This window comes from Saimiri boliviensis, chromosome 6, assembly GCF_048565385.1.
Source record: "Saimiri boliviensis isolate mSaiBol1 chromosome 6, mSaiBol1.pri, whole genome shotgun sequence".
Classification (NCBI taxonomy): domain Eukaryota; kingdom Metazoa; phylum Chordata; class Mammalia; order Primates; family Cebidae; genus Saimiri; species Saimiri boliviensis.
The window spans coordinates 24,349,776-24,367,973 of NC_133454.1; the positions used below are offsets into that span (position 1 = coordinate 24,349,776).

At 42.2% G+C, this 18,198-nt stretch overlaps 1 pseudogene; it reads right to left on the bottom strand.

Annotated features, from left to right (window-relative positions):
• Positions 1–532: 532 nt before the first annotated feature.
• Positions 533–8,706, bottom strand: LOC120360960 (mitochondrial import receptor subunit TOM20 homolog; annotated as a pseudogene).
• Positions 8,707–18,198: the final 9,492 nt, after the last annotated feature.

Sequence of the window (18,198 nt, forward strand, 5' to 3'; positions counted from 1 at the left end):
TTTAACTATATTTCAGGAATAAACAAAATCCATTATATTTCAATAACTCATAATGTATTTATAAAACAAAAAGTTCTCTATCAAAATACACTTTTCACTGGAAAAAATAAATAAAATAGACAAATGGATCTACACAAAGTAAACATTAACTGGTAGATTTCAGAGTAGTTCATAAAAAGGATATTTGCTCTTATTCCCCCAGAGCTGCTCAATTATTAATAATTTAAAAAATATTTTAGGCGGGTGGATCACGAGGTCAAGAGATCGAGACCATCCTGGTCAACATGGTGAAACCCCGTCTCTACTAAAGGTGCAAAAAATTAGCTGGGCATGGTGGCGCGTGCCTGTAATCCCAGCTACTCCGGAGGCTGAGGCAGGAGAATTGCCTGAACCCAGGAGGCGGAGGTTGCGGTGAGCCGAGATCGCGCCATTGCACTCCAGCCTGGGTAACAAGAGCGAAACTCCGTCTCAAAAAAAAAAAAATATATATATATATATATTTTTTTTTTAACTGAGATTTTATTCTGTTGACATTTGTTTCTCATTCCACATCATCTTCAGCCAAGCTCTGAGCACTTAAAATTCTCTAATTGTTGGCAGCCTAGTGAGTAGCATCTGGAACACTAGTGGTGGAGTTTGCTGTAAGACCCGCAGTAAATGCTGTGGCTGTCCACTCGCAGCAATTGCATTTGTCAGATCGTCTACACCCTTCTCATATTCACCTTGAGCTAGTAACTCTTCACCAACCTGTACTTCTTTAAGGAAGAATTTCTGAACAGCTTCAGCATCTTTAAGGTCAGGTAACTTGGAAAGCCCAGCTCTCTCCTTGGCAAGCTTCTGTTTCTTTCTTGGTTCTCAAAGCCTGTTCTTGAAGTTGGGGTCACTTCATCTTTTGCAGTCGAAGTAGATGCAGTACCCAATAAAAAGGGCCCCACATACACCAGCAGTGATGGCATGTTCCAACCCGCCATCTTCTTTTTTTTTAATTTTATTTTTATTTTTATTTATTTATTTATTTATTTATTTATTTATTTATTTTTTTTTTTTTTTTTTTTTTTTTTTTTCTTTTTTTTTTTTTATTGCATTTTAGGTTTTGGGGTACATGTGATGAACATGCAAGATTGTTGCATAGGTACACACATGGCAGTGTGCTTTGCTGCCTTCCGTCCCCTCACCTGTATCTGTCATTTCTCCCCATGCTATCTCTTCCCACCTCCCCACCCCCCGCCCCTCCCCCATTTCCCCCCAACAGACCCCAGTGTGTAGTGCTCCCCTCCCTGTGTCCATGTGTTCTCATTGTTCAACACCCGCCTATGAGCGAGAATATACGGTGTTTGATTTTCTGCTCTTGTGTCAGTTTGCTGAGAATGATGGTTTCCAGGTTCATCCATGTCCCTATAAAGGACATGAACTCATCGTTTTTGATGGCTGCATAATATTCCATGGTGTATATGTACCACATTTTCCCTATCCAGCCTATCATCATTGGGCATTTGGGTTGGTTCCAGGTCTTTGCTATTGTAAACAGTGCTGCAATGAACATTCGTGTGCACGTGTCCTTGTAGTAGAATGATTTATAATCCTTTGGATATATACCCAGTAATGGGATTGCTGGGTCAAATGGGATTTCTATTTTTAGGTCCTTGAGGAATCGCCACACTGTCTTCCACAATGGTTGAATTAATTTACATTCCCACCAACAGTGTAAAAGTGTTCCTATTTCTCCACATCCTCTCCAGCATCTGTTGTTTCCCGATTTTTTAATGATCGCCATTCTAACTGGTGTGAGATGGTATCTCAATGTGGTTTTGATTTGCATTTCTCTGATGACCAGTGATGATGAGCATTTTTTCATATGTTTGTTGGCCTCCTGTATGTCTTCTTTTGTAAAGTATCTGTTCATATCCTTTGCCCATTTTTGAATGGGCTTGTTTGTTTTTTTCTTGTAGATCTGCTTTAGTTCTTTGTAAATTCTGGATATCAGCCCCTTGTCAGATGGGTAGACTGCAAAAATTTTTTCCCATTCTGTTGGTTGCCGATTCACTCTACTGACTGTTTCTTTTGCCGTGCAGAAGCTGTGGAGTTTGATTAGGTCCCATTTGTCTATTTTGGCTTTTGTTGCCATTGCTTTTGGCGTTTTGGTCATGAAGTCCTTGCCTACACCTATGTCCTGAATGGTTTTGCCTAGATTTTCTTCTAAGGTTTTTATGGTATTAGGTCTGATGTTTAAGTCTTTAATCCATCTGGAGTTAATTTTGGTGTAAGGTGTCAGGAAGGGGTCCTGTTTCTGCTTTCTGCACATGGCTAGCCAGTTTTCCCAACACCATTTATTAAACAGGGAGTCCTTTCCCCATTGCTTGTTTTTGTCAGGTTTGTCGAAGATCAGATGGTTGTGGGTGTGTTGTATTTCCTGTGAGGCCTCTGTTCTGTTCCATTGGTCTATATCTCTGTTTTGGTACCAGTACCATGCTGTTTTGATTACTGTAGCCTTGTAGTATAGTTTGAAGTCCGGTAGTGTGATGCCTCCCGCTTTGTTCTTTTTGCTTAGAATTGACTTGGCTATGCGGGCTCTCTTTTGGTTCCATATGAAGTTTAAGGTGTTTTTTTCCAGTTCTGTGAAGAAGGTCATTGGTAGCTTGATGGGAATAGCGTTGAATCTGTAAATTACTTTGGGCAGTATGGCCATTTTCACGATGTTGATTCTTCCTAACCATGAACATGGAATGTTTCTCCATCTGTTTGTATCCTCTCTTATTTCGTTGAGCAATGGCTTGTAGTTCTCCTTGAAGAGGTCCTTTACGTTCCTTGTTAGTTGTATTCCTAGGTACTTTATTCTCTTTGTAGCAATTGTGAATGGCAGTTCGTTCTTGATTTGGCTCTCTTGAAGTCTATTACTGGTGTATAGGAATGCTTGTGATTTTTGCACGTTGATTTTGTATCCTGAGACTTTGCTGAAGTTGTTTATCAGTTTCAGGAGATTTTGGGCTGAGATGATGGGGTCTTCCAGATATACAATCATGTCATCTGCAAATAGAGACAATTTGATTTCCTCCTTTCCAATTTGGATACCCTTTATTTCTTTTTCTTGCCTGATTGCTCTGGCTAGAACTTCCAGTACTATATTGAATAGGAGTGGTGAGAGAGGGCATCCTTGTCTAGTGCCAGATTTCAAAGGGAATGCTTCCAGTTTTTGCCCATTCAGTATGATATTGGCTGTTGGTTTGTCGTAAATAGCTTTTATTGTTTTGAGATACATTCCGTCAATACCTAGTTTATTGAGGGTTTTTAGCATAAAGGGTTGTTGAATTTTGTCAAAAGCCTTCTCTGCATCAATCGAGATAATCATGTGGTTTTTGTCTTTGGTTCTGTTTATGTGGTGAATTACGTTTATGGACTTGCGTATGTTGAACCAGCCTTGCATCCCCGGGATGAATCCTACTTGATCATGGTGGATGAGCTTTTTGATATGCTGTTGCAATCGGTTTGCCAGTATTTTATTGAATATTTTTGCATCTATGTTCATCATGGATATTGGCCTGAAATTTTCTTTTCTTGTTGAGTCTCTGCCGGGTTTTGGTATCAGGATGATGTTTGTCTCGTAAAATGATTTGGGAAGGATTCCCTCTTTTTGGATTGTCTGGAATAGTTTCAGAAGGAATGGTATCAGCTCCTCCTTGTATGTCTGGTAGAATTCAGCTGTGAACCCATCTGGACCTGGGCTTTTTTTGGGTGGTAGGCTCTTTATTGCTGCCTCGACTTCAGACCATGTTATTGGTCTATTCAGGGTTTCGGCTTCTTCCAGGTTTAGGCTTGGGAGGTTGCAGGTGTCCAGGAATTTATCCATTTCTTCCAGGTTTACTAGTTTATGTGCATAGAGTTGTTTGTAATAATCTCTGATGATGGTTTGGATTTCTGTGGAATCTGTGGTGATATCCCCTTTATCGTTTTTTATTGCATCAATTTGGTTATTCTCTCTTTTCTTTTTTATTAATCTGGCTAGTGGTCTGTCTATTTTGTTGATCTTTTCAAAAAACCAGCTCCTGGATTTATTGATTTTTTGAAGAGTTTTTTGTGTCTCTATTTCCTTCAGTTCTGCTCTGATCTTAGTTATTTCCTGTCTTCTGCTAGGTTTTGAGTTTTTTTGATCTTGCTCCTCTAGCTCTTTCAATTTTGATGATAGGGTGTCAATTTTCGATCTCTCCTTTCTTCTCATGTGGGCACTCATTGCTATATATTTTCCTCTAGAGACTGCTTTAAATGTGTCCCAGAGATTCTGGTATGTTGTGTCTTCATTCTCATTGGTTTCGAAGAACATCTTTATTTCTGCCTTCATTTCATTGTTTATCCAGTCAACATTCAAGAGCAAGTTGTTCAGTTTCCATGAAGCTGTGCGGTTCTGAGTTAGTTTCTGCATTCTGAGTTCTAACTCGATTGCACTGTGGTCTGAGAGACTGTTTGTTATGATTTCTGTTCTTTTGCATTTGCTGAGGAGTGATTTATTGCCAATTATGTGGTCAATTTTAGAGTAGGTGTGATGTGGTGCTGAGAAGAATGTATATTCTGTGGATTTGGGGTGGAGAGTTCTGTAAATGTCTATTAGGTTTGCTCGTTCCAGGTCTGTGTTCAGGTCCTGGATATCCTTGTTGATTTTCTGTCTGGTTGATCTGTCTAATATTGACAATGGGGTGTTAAAGTCTCCCACTATTATTGTGTGGGAGTCTAAGTCTCTTTGTAAGTCATTAAGAACTTGCCTTATGTATCTGGGTGCTCCTGTATTGGGTGCATATATATTTAGGATCGTTAGCTCTTCTTGTTGCAGTGATCCTTTTACCATTATGTAATGTCCTTCTTTGTCTCTTTTGATCTTTGTTGCTTTAAAGTCTATTTTATCAGAGATGAGAATTGCAACTCCTGCCTTTTTTTGCTCTCCATTTGCTTGGTAGATCTTCCTCCATCCCTTTATTTTGAGCCTTTGTGTATCCTTGCATGTAAGATGGGTTTCCTGGATACAGCACACTGATGGGTTTTGGCTTTTTATCCAATTTGCCAGTCTGTGTCTTTTGATTGGGGCATTTAGTCCATTGACATTTAGGGATAGTATTGTTATGTGTGAATTTGATGCTGTCATTTTGATGCTACCTGGCTGTTTTGTTGGTTAGTTGATGCAGATTCTTGATTGTGTTGCTGCTTTTTTACCATTTGGTGTGTTTTTGGAGTGGCTGGTACTGGTTGTTCCTTTATATGTGTAGAGCCTCTTTCAGGAGTTCTTGTAGAGCAGGTTTGGTGGTGATGAAATCTCTGAGTGCTTGCTTGTTCACAAAGGATTTTATTTTTCCTTCACTTATGAAGCTGAGTTTGGCTGGGTAGGAGATTCTGGGTTGAAAGTTCTTTTCTTTAAGGATGTTGAATATTGGCCCCCAGTCTCTTCTGGCTTGTAGGGTTTCTGCTGAGAGATCTGCTGTGAGTCTAATGGGCTTCCCTTTGTGGGTAACCCGACCTTTCTCTCTGGCTGCCCTTAGAATTTTCTCTTTCATTTCAACCCTGGTGAATCTGACGATTATGTGCCTTGGGGTTGCTCTTCTTGAGGAATATCTCTGTGGTGTTCTCTGTATTTCCTGGATTTGAATATTGGTCTGCCTTGCTAGGTTGGGGAAGTTTTCCTGGATAATATCCTGAAGAGTATTTTCCAGCTTGGATTCATTCTCTTCATCACATTCAGGTACACCTATCAGACGTAGATTAGGTCTTTTCACATAGTCCCACATTTCTTGAAGATTTTGTTCATTCCTTTTTGCGCTTTTTTCTCTGTTCTTGCCTTCTCTTTTTATTTCATTGAGTTGGTCTTCGACCTCTGATATCCTTTCTTCTGCTTGGTCAATTCGGCTGTTGAAGCTTGTGCATGCTTCACGAAGTTCTCGTGTTGCGTTTTTCAGCTCCATCAATTCACTTATTCTCCTCTCTATGCTGTCCATTCTCGTCAGCAGTTCGTCCAATCTTTTTTCAAGGTTCCTATTTTCTTTGCGATGGGTTAGAACATGTTCTTTTAGCTCATTGTAGTTTCTTACTACCCATCTTCTGAAGTCTGATTCTGTCATTTCATCACCCTCCTTCTCCATCCGGTCTGGTTCCCTTGCTGGTGAGGAGTTGTGATCACTTTTAGGAGGAGAGGTGTTCTGGTTTCGGGAGTTTTCATCCTTTTTACGCTGGTTTCTACCCATTTTTGTGGGTTTATCCACCTGTTGTCTGTCTCTGTCCCAGGGAGTTGGAGCTTTATGAGTTTCCGTTGCACTACTGCCTTTTTTGATTTTTTTTTTTTCAGGTCGGACCCGCCCAGCTAGCAGCACGCCTAGCCTCTGCCTGCCTGCAGGGGCTTTGCTGAGCTGCTGTGGGCTCCGCCCAGTTGCCCTGAGCTCTTCCCTGTAGTCCTTTTTATATGGGCGTAGTTAGAACTGTCTGGGCAATAGTGGCCCCGCCTCTGTTATGGCGGACTCTCTCTGTTGTGGCAGGTTGCCTCGGCAACGGCAGCCTGCCTCCGTAGCGGTGGAGAGTCTCAGTAATGGCGGAAGCCCCTCCCCCACGGAGCCTGACCGTCCAGGTTCAGCTGTGCTTGGTTTGAAGGGCTCAACCCAGAGGGTTTCCAATTACTGTTTTTGTTTTCGTTGTTGTTGGGGGTGGAGGGGTGGAACCAACCGAGCCTGATCACCTGGCTCCCTGACTCAGAGTCTTTTCTTTTAAGTTGAACAACCCCGCGTTCCGGTCGCTTGTTGAAAAGGCGCCGGGATCTCCCGTGCTGCGACTCGCGGAGTCGGCTCGAACCGCGGCGCCGGCTCCTGGCGGATTTTTTGCCTAGGAATCTCCTGGCCTGACTCGCTATTTCAGATGAATGGGCTATTCTGCCGTCTCAAGGCTCTGCTCGCCAGCTAAGAGGGCTCCCAGACCAGTGGCTTTTTTACGGAGAACCGCAGCAACAGGGAGTGGTCACAGCAGCCGCGCGGGCGGAATCAGCCCCACGGGGGCCAAAACAGCCGCACCGGCTGGGACTGAGACGCTGGCGACCCCTCTGCCTGGGTATCTCCTGGTCTGTGGGCAATAAGAGTTCGTCTGGAAATGCGGCGTCCACTCACCCTCTGCACTTTCGCTGGGAGCTGAAGTCCTGAGCTGTTCTTAGGCGGCCATCTTGAAAGTCCTCCTCTATTTATTTATTTTTTATTGCATTTTAGGTTTTGGGGTACATGTGATGAACATGCAAGATTGTTGCATAGGTACACACATGGCAGTGTGATTTGCTGCCTTCCATCCCCTCACCTGTATCTGTCATTTCTCCCCATGCTATCTCTTCCCACCTCCCCACCCCCCCCGCCCCTCCCCCATTTCCCCCCAACGGACCCCAGTGTGTAGTGCTCCCCTCCCTGTGTCCATGTGTTCTCATTGTTCAACACCCGCCTATGAGCGAGAATATACGGTGTTTGATTTTCTGCTCTTGTGTCAGTCTGCTGAGAATGATGGTTTCCAGGTTCATCCATGTCCCTACAAAGGACGTGAACTCATCGTTTTTGATGGCTGCATAATATTCCATGGTGTATATGTACCACATTTTCCCTATCCAGTCTATCATCGTTGGGCATTTGGGTTGGTTCCAGGTCTTTGCTATTGTAAACAGTGCTGCAATGAACATTCGTGTGCACGTGTCCTTGTAGTAGAATGATTTATAATCCTTTGGATATATACCCAGTAATGGGATTGCTGGGTCAAATGGGATTTCTATTTTTAGGTCCTTGAGGAATCGCCACACTGTCTTCCACAATGCCAACCCGCCATCTTCTTTACAAGGTAGAGCATGGACGGTGGCGGCAGGGACAGCGAGGGAGCGGTGGGCCATGAACCCTTAGAGGGCCCTACTCAGACCCGATGCCTGCGGGCCAGAGACTCAGAAAGCCAGAGAAAACTTTTAAAGGGCTCCTGTGATTAGGTCAGGCATGCCTAGGTAATCCCTATTTCTAGATCAACTGATTGGGGAACTGAATTACATCTGCAAAACCCCTTCACCACAGTACATTGATTGAATGACTGGGAGAAGGTATGTGTACACACCAACAGCTGGGAATGTTGGTGGGTCATCTGAGAATTCTTCCCAGCAGTCCAGAATTCTTCCTGGACTCAGGCGTTAGGGGATGAGAAAATAACTGGGGCAGTACAACTGCACTGCAGAGACCTGAACCTAGATATTCCTTTCCACATCTCTGCACTTTTTCTTTCCTGCCTTGATTCTCTTTGGTAGTTGGGAATTCTGCACAGTGCCCTATGCCAAGAGTGGGAAGACACCAGCCTGAAGGCACTGCTGTCTCATGGCTATCTAGTGGCAGCCCATCTATCTGAGGTCACACTAACACCTTTATCCTGCATTTAATGTTATTATATACCTTGCCACATGGGCACTGTGCTAGCTTGTCCTCACCCTTAGGTGCAAGTAAATGCAGTCCAACTACTAAGAGACCATATGAGAAGAAGATTGGGGGTGATGGGGCTACCCCTGTAGGTGACTGTACTGGGCCAGATGTTACAGATTTTTTTTCAGAAGAAGATCCTCACCAGAAATAAGGGAACATCTGAAATTGCAGGAGATAAGTGGAGAGCAGACGCACTATCTTGTGCTTGGATCCTTCTGGGAGGATCGTCGCTCAGGCCATCCCAAATTCTTCCGGGCATCTCTGATCAGCTGGCAGTGGCTCCTTTGCTAACCTGTCACAATACTGGATCAGCTGTCAGTTACTACACGCAGCAGGGAGAGCTGGACACATTCTAGTGTTTCATAACATTTTACTACTTCCAGCTTCCTATCCTACTCTCTTGAATTACACTACGCTACCCAGTTTCCACCTGCCTGTGAAACAGTGGACTCGGGTCTTCCTCTGGCAGACTCGTCCTCTTCCTCTTGGGATGGCACAGAATTCCTGGTCATTGAGAAATGCTTGGAAGCAATCCAACAGGCCTTGGTTAGTCCCTGTCCAAGCCCTGTAACCCTGATGGTTGTCTTTACTCCACGGGGTGGATGCATGCATGTGCACAGACACGACTTTGGACTGGACAGTGTATCTCTCCTAGGCTTTTTTCCTGTGTGGTCAAATGGACTTCACTTGTTTCCCTCCAGGGACCAAGACCTACAACCCTGAGATGAACACTCAGTTGTTTCATGTTTTCTGGGATCCCCAGGCTCCCACAGCCACAATCTGGCCTAGATATGAAGGAGAAAAGTTCCCAGTTGCCAGTCAGGGAGGAGGACTAGGAGACACAGTGTAGTCATATTCTTGGTTGGGAGTAATCGAAACTAAAGACAATAATAGCAAATCTGTCAGTCATTCTAGGCTAAACAGCTAATGGGACCAGTCTAGCCACCCAGTGGATTAGCCTGGACTACTTAACCAGGGTGGTTTTATTTTTATTTATTATTGCTGTTGCTGTTAATGTTGTTATTTTAACCAAAGTGGATTTAGACCACAGAATTGATCTTTATAATCTGACAGCCAAAGGGTGGTCTGCGTCCTAATCTACACATCTTATTGTTTATGGGTCATGATTAGCAGTAAGTAAAATAATCAGCATTCCATATACAGGAAAAGGCACATGGTTATCTAATGTACTCCTCTTCTCTTGGCTGAGTCTGGGCTCCTTTAGCCCTTGATTTACGGTAGAACTATTCATGGCTTTCCCTGTTCCAGTGATTTTCAAAGTGTGGTTCCTGGACCAGCAACATTAGCATCAACTGGGAGCTCTTTAAAAATGCTAATTCTCAGGGCCCTCTGTGGATCTGCAGTCTGTGTTTTAATAGGCCCTCAAGGTGTTTCTGATATAGCTCAAGTTTGAGAACCACTACCGTAGTTGCTGTATTAACCATTCTTTACAGTTGCCTATAGGTTGAAGTAGCATATATTACTGATGGAACAGGGTGTGATGCATAGAGGCCACATAGAGATTGGAGGTGGAGAACTGCAGTGGTGGAGAAATACTGTTAACGTGGGCCTTCCCTGCAGGCTGGCCTCCCAGAAAAGGAGCTGGCCTTCAAGCTCCATGGAAACTGGCTACAGCCAAATGCTTAAGGCAATCAGTCCCACTAGAATGCTGACCAGGCCACCTGCCTGCCATAACAAGACATGGACTTTTGCCCCCTATATTGTCAGGAGAGAGCCTGTGCACTCCTAATAAATGAAGCGGTGGAACAGACCAGAAGCCACGGTTCTACCAGCCACATCATGTATCTGTTGGATTGCTGCCCTTGTCAGGCCAGCCATTCTTTGATGTTTCACCTTCTACTCAAAAACGTGAAGAAATAGCCTTCCTCACTGACATTTAGGGGCTTGGTGGATGAGGAGACACTACACCATCATATTCACGCAAGGACCAGGCTCTCTTTCATTCCTGTGTGCTGACTCCACAGCAGATCTCCACACCTGCTACTGACCCAAAAAATGTTGAAGGGAAGATAATATAATTCTTTTTTGTACCCATATAAATTCTTTCTTTTTTTTTTTTTAGACGGAATCTTGCACTGTGGCCCTGGGCTGGAGTGCAATGGCACTCCATTGTAACCTCCACCTCCTTGGTTCAAACAATTCTCCTGCCTCAGCCTCTGGAGTAGCTGGGATTACAAGCCTGTGCCACCATGCCTGGCTAATTTTTTGTATTTTTACTAGAGACAGGATTTCACTGTATTGGCCAGGCTGGTCTCGAACTCCTGACCTTGTGATTTACCCGCCTTGGCTTCCCAAAGTGCTGAGATTACAGGTGTGAGCCACTGCACCTGGCCCCCCATATAAAGTCTTAGTTGAGACATTCTCCTTAAAACCAAAGTCAGATTTACAAGAGAAAAACCAGCAGAAGTTTGACATGTGCTGACATCATATGGGAGAGGGCTCAGTTCCAAAGTATCTTTCTCAAGGCAGTGGCTTAGGAGCCTTGTTTAAATAGCATTTTAACAAAGAGTAATAAATCCCATAGTGGCAAGACAAAGGAGAGCACAGTTGTCATTTAAGAGGTGTGAAAATGTGGGAAAGTGGCAAAATCTGTTCCCAGGTTTCTCTGGTGCCTGCTGGTGCCCTCTCTGGGCAGATAAGCACATGCTGTTTATAGTAAGGAAAGATTTATGTTCTGCCATCAGGCCAGTAGAAGTTGAGACAGAGTGTTCCTCTGTGTTTTCAGTGTCTTTGACTTAACAATTCTCAATATTTTGGGGAGAAATATGTTGGTTTCCTTCAGTGCTATTCTAGAAAGCCCAGTACATGTGCTGTCTCATCTTTTGGCTTTGTTTGCTCCATGTTATTCAATTATATGAATATGTTAATATTTTGCATTCTTCTGTTGATAAACATTCGGGTTGTTTCCTGTTTGAGGCTATGATGAACAATGCTGCTATGAAGGTTGTCGTATATTTATCCCGATGTATTAGAAGCACAAATTTATATCTAGGAGAGTGCTGTGGTTTGGATATTGTTTGCTTGGCCTCAGCAAGTCTCATGTTGAAATGTGATCCCCAATGTTGGAGGTGGAGCCTGGTGGGAGGTGTTTCGATCATGGGGGTGGATCCCTCGTAAATGGCTTGGTCTCATTCGGGTGGGACTAAATGAGTTCTCACTTTTAGTTCCCGTGGGAACTGGTTGTTTAAAAAAGCCTGGCACCTTCCTCCTCCCTCTCTTGCTTTCTGGCTCTGGCCATGTGATCTCCGTGTGTGTCTTCTCCCCTTCCCCTTCCACTGTGAGTGGAGGCAGCCTGAAGCCCTCCACAGAAGCTGATCCTGGTGCCATGCTTCTGGTACAGCCTGCGGAACCAAGGGCCAAATACACTGTTGTTTTTTTTTCCTTTAGAAATTACCCAGCTTCAGATATGCCTTGATAGCAATACAAAACCCAACTAAGACAGAGATCTTGGGTCTCTGGAATTACTGAATCATCACAGGGTGTATATTTCTCCAACTTTTAAGATAATGCCTAAGCGTTTCCCAAAGGGATTGTACCAATTTACAGGTGTCACTAGTATGGGGGGATACCTTGCTCAACATCCTTGCTAACATTTGATACTGTTAAACTGTTTGATTATAACCAACCTAATGTGTGCGTAATATTAATAGTATTTCATTGTGCTTTTACTCATTTGTAAAGTGCCATTTCAAATATTTTCCTCATTGTTTCTATTGTTACCTTTTTGTGTGTATTTTTTGGTTAAAATTCTTTATATATTTTGGATAATTATCCCTTTTCACCTATGTGTTGTAAACTCTACTTTGTTGTTTGCTAAATTCAACTTTTTATTTTTCAATAACTTACAGGTTCACATGCAGTTGTAAGAAATAACAGAGAGCTCTCCCACCAATGGTAGTTTCTTTAATGGTAATGCTTTACCAGTTTCCTCCAATAGTAGCACCTTGCAAAACCACCGTACAATATCTTAAGATACAGCCAAGATTCAGAACATCTCCATCACCATGAGGATCCCTCATTTTGCCCTTTTATAGCCATACCCACGGTCCCCTTTCCCCCACTCCTTCCTTATTTCTTTCCTTCTACTTTCTTCAGCTTTATTTTGCTCTTCTTTTTCTAGGTTCTTGAGGTAGAAGCATATTGTTGATTTGAGATTGTCTCCTTTTCTAATGTATGCATTTAATCCTATAAAATTCACTCTCAACATAGCCTTAGATGTGTCCCACAAATTTCATGTTGTATTCACTTTCATTCAGTTCCATATATTTTTAAAGTTTATACTGAGACTTGTTCTTTGACCTCTATATTATTAGAACTGTGTTGTTTAGTTCCCTAATGTTTGTAGATTTTTCTGTTATCTTTCTGTTATGATTTCTAGTTTGATTCTGTGGTCAGAAAATACATTGCATGATTTAAATCAAATTTGTTGAAGTTCAATTGAAGGCCCAGAATATGATATATCTTGTACATGTTCCATTAGCACTTAAAAAGAACCTACACACTGATGTTGTTGGGAAGAATGTTCCATGACTATTAATTAGATCTTGTTGGTTGATGTTCTGTTTTTCTATATATTTCTTGATTTTCTGTTTCCTTGTTCTATCAATTGTTGAAAGATGAGTGTTGAAGACTTGAACTCTTACTGCGGATTTGTCTATTTCTTCTTTCAGTTCTATACATATATTTTGCAATTTTATTGTTCGTTGTACACATATTTAGGGTTGCTGCATCTTCTTAGTGGACTGACCTTTTTATCATTATATGATAAAATAATGATATTTATGTCCTTCTATGTTTCTTATAATTTTCTTTGCTCTGAAGCCCAATTTATCTGAGATTAATGTCACCTCTTCTGCTTTTTTAAATTTATGTTTATATATATAACTTTCTTCATCCATTACTTTCAACCTGTCTATATTATTATCTATGAAATGAGTTTCTTATGGACAGCATATAGTTGGCTCATATGTTCTAGTCTGTATCTTATACTAAGGAAGTCACACAAAATCAGACCATGTATCCTGATTTTTATTTATTTATATTTATATTTTGCCTTTTCCACAAAGGATTTGAGAAAACCTATAACAAGCGTATCTACAATGAAACAATAACAAGTAAATACAGGTAGAAAATCAGGACCAAGAAAAAGATGAGCATGAACATGTTGATCACAAGGATTAAGGTATTGTTATACTTAAGCTTACATTTGCAGTCAAACTTTCTGTCAAAGTACCAAGATAATTTGTGTTATCACAAATTAACCAAGATAATTTGCATTATCAGGACAGAGAAGGAATATCCCAGTTACTTATGACCCTAGACCAGCACTGTACAATACACTTTCTGCAATAATGGGTTCTATATCTGCATTGTCCAATATGGAAGCCACTAGCCCCATGTGGCTATTAAGCACTTGAATTGTGGCTAGTGACTAAGGAGCTGAATTTTAAATTTTATTTACTTTTTATTAATTTAAATTTAAATAGCTAGTATATTAGCTATGTAACTAGTAGCTATATTACTAGTCCATTATGTGGCTACTGGACAGCAAAGGTCTAAAGGAGATAATGCAGTATTGTGTAATTGGAATCAAGTGTGCTGTGTAATTTAAATTTGGCTCTGTCACAGTGTTTGTGACCTTGGAGAAGCTTCTGAGCTCCAGTTTTCAGATCTGTAAAGTGAGTATAATAATAGCACCAGAGTCAGACATGGTGATAAGCACCTGTAATCCCAGCTACTGGGGAGGCCGTGGTGGGAGGATTGCTTGTGCTCAGGAGTTCAAGACCAGCCGAGGCCACATGGCAGGACCCTGCCTCAAAACAAAACAGTATCTACTTTCGTGGTTCTGAGGAAACAGTAATGTAAGTAAAGCATTGAATACATTCCCTGGCACATGGCAAACACAGTTCTGTTTTAGAATGCTTGTAATTACCTGGTTTGTCAGCAGACTATGACAGCTCTGACTCTTTTACTGGCACTGAAAGGAAGGTTTTAAAGAAGAATCAATAACTGGGAGTCTGAGCTGTGCTTAAGCATCTTAGTCAATAACTAGTTTCTGGTCCACAGAATCAAACACTGATTTTTTTTTTTTTTTTTGAAACAGAGTCTGGCTCTGTCACCCAGGCTACAGTGCCATGGTGAGATCTCGGCTGACTGCAACCTCTGCCTACTGGGTTCAAGTGATTCTCCTGCCTCAGCCTCCCTAGTAGCTGGGATTACAGGTGTCCGCCACCATGCCTAGCTTATTTTTTTGTATTTTTAGTAGAGACAGGGTTTCAACAGATTGGCCAGGCAGGTCTCGAGCTCCTGACCTCAGGTGATTCACCCGCCTTGGCCTCTCAAAGTGCTGGGATTATAGGTGTGAGCCACCATGCCTGGCTCAAACACTGATTTTTAAAAACTTGTATCCATTTGAAGTTGCTTGAGGGTACTTTGTTAGAAAACCTGGACCTCTTTTGTTTTCCTTTCAAGCTGCTGAGGGATTAAGCACCTAATATTATCTCTTTCAGCTTGTATTTCAACTTTTCTTCATCATGAGTATGTTAAAAGCAAATGTATTAATTTCAATGACTTTTCACTTAAAAGGAGATTCATTACTTTTAGTAAAAGGGACACTCCTTGAAACAAGAATATATGCATTTGACAAAGATAATGTCCAAACTTTGGGTTTGATACACTGCTGGTGCCCTGTTGACTAGGGCCTGGCAAACTTCAGATGCTGCCAAGAAAGAGAAATCAGAAGCTGGCACCCAACAGTGAGGTGACATATGCTTCCACAGGTCCTGAGTTTATCCCTTTCTTTATGTCACTTTTATCATTGTGTAGATTTAGGTAACTGCCTCTTAAAACAACCCTTGACCAGGCTGGGCGCAGTAGCTCACTCCTATAATCGAAGCACTTTGGGAGGCTGAGGCGGGTGAATCACCTGAGCTCAGGAATTAAAGACCAGCCTGCCCAACATGATGAAACCCTGTCTCTATTAAAAATACAGGCTGGGTGCAGTGGCTCATGCCTATAATCCCAGCACTTTGGGAGGCCAAGGCGGATGGATCACAAGGTCAAGAAATCAAGACCATCCTGGCCAACATGGTGAAACCCCGTCTCTACTAAAACTACAAAATAATTAGCTGCGTGTGGTGGCACGTGCCTGTGGTCCCAGCTACTCGGGAGGCTGAGGCGGAAGAATCACTTGAACCCAGGAGGCAGAGGTTGCAGTGAGCCGAGATTGCGCACTCCAGCCTGGTGACAGAGTAAGACTCCGTTTCAAAAAACAAAACCAAAAAAACAAAAATGAGCTGGGTGTGATGGTGGGCACCTGTAATCCCAGCTATTTGGGAGGCTGAGGCAGGAGAATTGCTTGAACCTGGGAGGCAGAGGTTGCAGTAAGCCAAGATTGTGCCATTGCACTCCAGCCTGGCTAACAGAGCGAGACTCTGACTCAAAAACAAACACAGCAACAACAAAAACCCTCAACTATCCATTCTGCAATCCAAGGAGTCAGTGATAAAATTGCTCTTAAAATAATGAGAAAGCGGCCTGGAACGGTGGCTCAAGCCTGTAATCACAGCACTTTGGGAGGCTGAGGCGGGCGGATCACCTGAGATCGGGAGTTCGAGACCAGTCTGACCAACATTGCTAAACCCTGTCTCTCCTAAAAATACAAAATTAGCTGGACATAGTGCTGCATGCCTGTAATCCCAGCTATTTGGGAAGCTGAGGCAGGAGAATCACTTGAACACAGGAGGCGGGCGTTGCAGTGAGCCAACATCATGCCGTTGCACTATAGCTTGGGCTACAAGAGCGAGACTCCGACTCAAAATAATAATAATAATAAAGAGAAAGTTACAAAGGATAGGATAACTATTGCCTAGGCTTCAGGCTGCAGGGAAGGTTGGATTGGCTGTGTTTTTATAACATTACTAAGAAGCCCCTCCTATACACAAAGGCCTAGGAGAACATGTGCCATTTTAGATGTTTAAAGAGCAAATGGTGTGTGTATGTGTGTGTATGTACGCGCAAATACATGTTTGCAAAATATTTGAAATAGGCCTTATGGACTACAGCAAATTGCAAACTCTCTTATGTTATTTTTCGCAGAATTCTCCATATGATGATAGTGTAACAATGATCACTAAAAAACCCTTTCTCTGAAGTTGGTTTGCTCCTTATGGAAACTATTAGTCTAAGAGACCCTACTCTCCAGACTAGAAGCGGGAGTTTTAAAGAAATGACTAGCTTACTTTCAGTTTGCAGTTTTGAAAGAGTTCTTTTTTCTAAACTGAGTCCTAACAAAATCTTATTAGAGTTCATTACACTTTTTGCCCAGGATTAGACAAAACCCACAAGACTTTAAACAATATTTAGTGCAAAAGGACAATTTAATTAGCTGAATAATGAGCCTACAAAATTGAGTCAGTTCTGTTGGCTGTCAGGACAATAAAGCTGGGGAGAAAATCTTTCCTAGATATTAGTGGGAACCTTTGGTTTTCAAGACACCACATCAGGTTCTCAAGCCTACCTTCATTACTGATTTTTAACAGCCAGGGCTGAAGTCTCCTACAGAGATTAATTGAATACTTACATACTTTTTGAAATAAGAATGCTACAATTCGACTTATTCGATAAACTCTTTGGCACCCCTTTTTATATTCTGTTTTGCCTGCTTCCGTTTTGTCTTGCTTTTTGATATACCTTTAAAACCAGGAGTAACAGGATCAGGCCTGTATTCGCTCAAACTTGGGACCAGCTGTCAGAGCTTGTTTCACTCTGTTGATAAGAGATGAGGGAAAGTCTCTCAAGAGGCAGTCAGAATGGAGTTTCAAAACAAAATCTTCATATCACAAAAGACTGTTTAATCCCTTGATTGGCACTGAGTGGGTGCCAACAGTTTAGTACTGTTATGTCAAGGGTTAAGCTAGGGTTCAGAATGGAAGTTAGAAGGGAGAGGGTAAATATCTCAAGGTTCAATCGACTTTTCTCCCTCTACTCTATCACCGACCCATCATCCAAGTTAACAGTTTCTCTTCGGGATATTACCAGATCCTCCTAATCAGTTACTGGGAGGCACACTCCAGAGAATTCAGCTGGGCCAGAAAAGATGCAGCCTAACTGCCTAATACACTTTAAGGGTTGATGGGTCTGGAGCTTCTGGCTATTTAAGTAACCAACCGATTGACTGACATGTGCCAAGCAAAGAGATAAGTTAGAATTGTCTCTCCTGCAGGTAGATTACAATTAGAAGGGGGAAGCAGAAACGAAAACATTAGCGAAATAAAATAGCCAGTTATAGTCAATGTGGTAGTACGGTAATAAGAGGTTTATTTGCAGGGATATATAGAACACACAGGAGAAGGTAGTTAATCAAGTCTGGTGGTGAGAAATAGGGGTAAGGATGAACAAAGAAGGCTTCCTGAGTTGCGCCTCACACTAAGAGAAGGAGTGTTAGCCAGGTCAAAGCTGGGAATGTGTAAATCTGGTAGTATGGACAGCATGAATAAACATACAGAATGGTGTAGGGGAGTAGAACAAGAGGTTTGCTTGGCTGGAGCGTCACTGTAATTGGGGGTGGAGGAGAGTTGGGGGCAAGATGAGGCTGGAGAGAAAGGTGAGATCCAATTTAAGGAGCTTTAAATATAGGAATGTGTTTTAGACATAGTCCGATTTGCATTTTTAAAAGAGTAACAGCTGGTCTTACCTTGGAGAGGTAATCTGGAAACAGGGAGGCTCTTTG